Here is a 5,155-nt window from a genome sequence, read left to right on the forward strand (position 1 = left end):
TTTGAGTCTCGGTTCCTCTTTCTCATAAACAACCTCTAATCCCAACCAGTGACTGTATTCAAGTTATGATGCGATAAAAGATCCTTTTGGGGAATCTTACTTTTGTTTAGTTCGTTTATTTTCAGTTTTTTAGCCTGATTTAAGTTTGTACCAATTCTATATAAATTCTCTAATTATGTATGTTAATTATTTCTGTTTATAAATGTACTTATTTGTGCAAAAGCTGTTGTCCTCCTTTGATTATGTTATGATCCCTTGCCTTAGACAAAGGGGGTCGTAACAACAGGTTTTGTAGCAATTTGCAGCAATTTAAGCATGTTCTAAATATGTATACTTTACTTTACTTAAGACCATTTTTCAAAGATTCTATTTTTTTTACATTTTGGACAAAATAGCCAATTTTACACCGAGGTGCCCAGATGTCCCTAGTGCCCACCTATCCACCCGATACACACGTTCTCAGTCCATAGAATGGGCCTGTTATCAGGGTTGTCAGTCCATAAGTATGGCCCAGTAGGCCCCTACTGGCCTCCCAGGAGACTCTGGTAGGCCGTTATCAACCACTCTTATGGGTGATGCAATGTTAAGGTATGTGTTGTCACGTGACCTGCCCAAAGATGGCTGTGTGAGGGACCGGAAGTGCCTGTTTTTTTCTATATATTAAACACATTTCTCTCAATATTAATGTTGAAACTGATTGTATCAACGATCGTTTGTATGTTTACGGTGGATATATACATTTATAACATTACAATACCGGAAGTGCGTGTTTTTTGGGTTATTAAACCATTTAACTCCCAATATTTATGTTAAAACGTGTACACACACACACACACACACACACACACACACACACACACACAGACAGTATGTGTATACATTTATAATAATGATGTTTGAGCGCTTTATATATATAATATATATATATGTGTGTGTGTGTGTGTGTGTGTGTGTGTGTGTGTGTGTGTGTGTGTGTGTGTGTGTGTGTGTGTGTGTGTGTGTGTGTGTGTGTGTGTGTGTGTGTGTGTGTGTGTGTGTGTGTGTGTGTGTGTGTGTGTGTGTGTGTGTGTGTGTGTGCATTTATGCATATATGTACATTTATAATGATGATGGTGCTCATCAACAAACATTATTATCATTCTTAAGTTAATTAAAATAATGTTAATTATTGTCTGAGCCCGGAACTGTTATTTCTGATCGTCCATTTAAATAATCGTTCATTATTTAAATGGATTATTATTGGTTATTAAACCATTTCACTCGCAATATTTATGTTAAAACGTATTTTACATCGATCGTATGCGTGATTACGGTGGATATAACTGCAAACGAACTATATTTACTATATATATATATACATATATATATATATATATATATATATATATATATATATATATATATATATATATATATATATATATATATATATACACACACGATTCATCATTATTATTTTTATTTATTATTATTGTTATTTATTAATATTATTTATTTATTGGCCTTATGTTATTAATAATTATTATTATTAACATAAGGCCAATACATGAATCGAATACATCAAGTCAGGAGGGCACTAGAGACATCTGGGCACCATATTGTTGGGACGACTGGACACCTGGACATCTGGGCACTATGGTACAACTGGGCACCTTGACAACTGGCACTAGGTACATGTGGGCACCTGGACAACTGGGCACTAGGGACATCTGGGCACCTTATTTTGGACGACTGGGCACCTGGACATCTGGGCACTATGGTACATGTGGGCACCTGTACAACTGGGCTCTAGGTACATGTGGGCACCTGGAAAACTGGGCACTGGGGACAAGTGGGCACCTGGACAACTGGGCACTATGGACACGTGGGCACCTGTACAACTGGGCACTAGGGACATGTGGGCACTTGGAGAGATGGGCACCAAAACCATCTGGGCACTAGGGACATGTGGGCACCTGGACAACTGGGCAATATGGTACATGTGGGCACCTGTACAACTGGGCACTAGGTACATGTGGGCACATGGACAACTGGGCACTGGGGACATCTGGGCACCATATTTTGGATGACTGGGCACCTGGACATCTGGGCACTAGGGACATCTGGGCACTATGGTACATGTGGGCACCTGTACAACTGGGCACTAAGTACATGTGGGCACTGGGGACATGTGGGCACCTGGACATCTGGGCACTGGGGACATCTGGTCACCATATTTTGGACGACTGGGCACTAGGTACATGTGGGCACCTGGACAACTGGGCACTGGGGACATGTGGGCACTATGGACATGTGGGCACCGGTACAACTGGGCACTGGGGACATGTGGGCACTATGGACATGTGGGCACCGGTACAACTGGGCACTAGGGACATCTGGGCACTTGGAGAGGTGGGCACCAAAACCATCTGGGCACTAGGGACATGTGGGCAACTGGAGAGGTGGGCACCAAAACCATCTGGACACTAGGGACATGTGGGCAATTAGGGGTGGAGACATGTGGGCACTAGGGACATGTGGGCACTAGGGACATGTGGGCACCTGGACAACTGGGCAATATGGTACATGTGGGCACCTGTACAACTGGGCACTAGGTACATGTGGGCACCTGGACAACTGGGCACTGGGGACATCTGGGCACCATATTTTGGACGACTGGGCACCTGGACATCTGGGCACTATGGTACATGTAGGCACCTGTACAACTGGGCACTAAGTACAAGTGGGCACTGGGGACATGTGGGCACCTGGACATCTGGGCACTGGGGACATGGGCACCAAAATCTGGTCACCATATTTTGGACGACTGGGCACCTAGACATCTGGGCACTAGGTACATGTGGGCACCTAGACAACTGGGCACTGGGGACATGTGGGCACTATGGACATGTGGGCACCGTACAACTGGGCACTTGGAGGTGGGCACCAAAACCATCTGGGCACTAGGGACATGTGGGCAACTGGAGAGGTGGGCACCAAAACAATCTGGGCACTAGGGACATGTGGGCACCTGGACAAGTGGGCAATTAGGGGTGGAGACATGAGGGCACTAGGGACATGTGGGCACCTGGACAACTGGGCAATATGGACATCTGGGCACTATGGTACATGTGGGCACCTGTACAACTGGGCACTAGGTACATGTGGGCACCTGGACAAATGGGCACTATGGACATGTGGGCACCTGGACAACTGGGCACTATGGACATGTGGGCACCTGGACAACTGGGCACTAGGGACATCTGGGCACTATGGTACATGTGGTGGGCACCTGGAAAACTGGGCATTATTGACATCTGGGCACCATATTTTTGGGACGACTGGGCACCTGGACATCTGGGCACTATGGTACATGTGACATGTGGTGGGCACCTGGAAAACTGGGCATTAGTGACATCTGGGCACCGTGTTTTTGGGACGACTGGGCACCTGGACAACTGGGCACTAGGGACATCTGGGCACCATGTGTTTGGGACAACTGGGCACCTGGACATCTGGGCACATGGACATCTGGGCACTAGGGACATCTGGGCACTAGGGTACTTGTGGGAACCTGTACAACTGGGCACTAGGTACATGTAGGCATCTCGATAACTGGGCACTAGGGACATGTGGGAACCTGGAAAACTGGGCACTAGGGACATGTGTGCACCTGGAGAGGTGGGCACCAAAACCATCTGGGCACTAGGGACATGTGGGCACCTGGATGAGTGGGCATAGGGGTGGAGACATCTGGGCACTAGGTACATGTGGGCACCTGGACAACTGGGCACTAGGGACATGTGGGCACCTGGACAAGTGGGCAATTAGGGGTGGAGACATGAGGGCACTAGGGACATGTGGGCACCTGGACAACTGGGCAATATGGACATCTGGGCACTATGGTACATGTGGGCACCTGTACAACTGGGCACTAGGTACATGTGGGCACCCGGACACAACACACCCTAACCCACAACACACACACACACACACACACACACACACACACACACACACACACACACACACACACACACACACACACACACACACACACACAAAACGTGATGTTAGAATACACTTATGTAAAGTGATGTCCAAAAATAAATACACTTAAAGGGATATTTCACTTTCAAAAAAACTTTCTGTCATTTTATCATCTACTCAGACCTTTGTGAACCCCCCAGACAGTTTTTAAGTTGCTTGATTCATTATTTAGATATTTGATATTCATTTTATCAGACACGCCCCTTTCCTATACAAACCCATTGTAACTTCAAACTCCATTTTAACCATGTTAGATTAATCAAAAACACCCGTCCTTGGTTCTGGTGACTCATCCTGCCCTCCTAATGCGTGAGGGGGCCGTGTTTTTCCGATTACTTTTTTCATTTATTTTATTTACATTTTTTATTGTATTTTATTTTTTTGATTTTCCCAAAAAATATTAAAAATACATACCGTATGTCCCTGTGTGAGGAAAGTTATATGGGCGCGTCCGGGCTGAAGAGCTGATAAATAATCTGTTGTCCGATTGTGTCAGCGCCCCCTAGTGGCCAAATTATTCAAGAAGCCCAATAACCCTAATTTTCAGAACCACATGTTTGTGTGTGAGGAAAGTTATATGGACGCGTCCGGGGTGAAGAGCTGATCAATAATACGTTGTCCGATTGTTTCAGCGCCCCCTAGGGGCCGATATAATAGTGAAAAACTGTTTGAAAGGAGTAAAAACAAAATTGGACACCTGTTTCTGGGTCAGCGCGTCGCCCCGAACGCGCCCATATAACTCTCCTCGCACACGGCCTTACCATTCTCCTTAATTGGCTAGGGTCAAATGTCAAGTTATTACGCGCAATAAAGCGATATATCTCGAAATCGATACATTTTTAGAATCCACCTTTCGGATATGTTGTACAGCTTGCCAAGGCGCACGTGTGGATGTCTTGTTTGTCCCGGTACGACACTCCTAAGTTGACCTCCTACACTTTCAGAAGGCACATAGAGTCTTATATCTTAAGACCATATCAAAGGACAAAGTCAGAAATAGAAATGTGTCGTAACGGGACAAACAAGACATCCACATGTGCGTCTCAGCCAGCTCTACAACATATCCAAAAAGTGGACCCTAAGTCCTTATCGTATCCGAGATATTGAGCGAGATAGCGAAGCCGTA

The sequence above is a fragment of the Gymnoscopelus microlampas genome (assembly GCF_963454915.1).
Source record: "Gymnoscopelus microlampas genome assembly, chromosome: 14".
In the NCBI taxonomy this organism is placed as follows: Eukaryota; Metazoa; Chordata; class Actinopteri; order Myctophiformes; family Myctophidae; genus Gymnoscopelus; species Gymnoscopelus microlampas.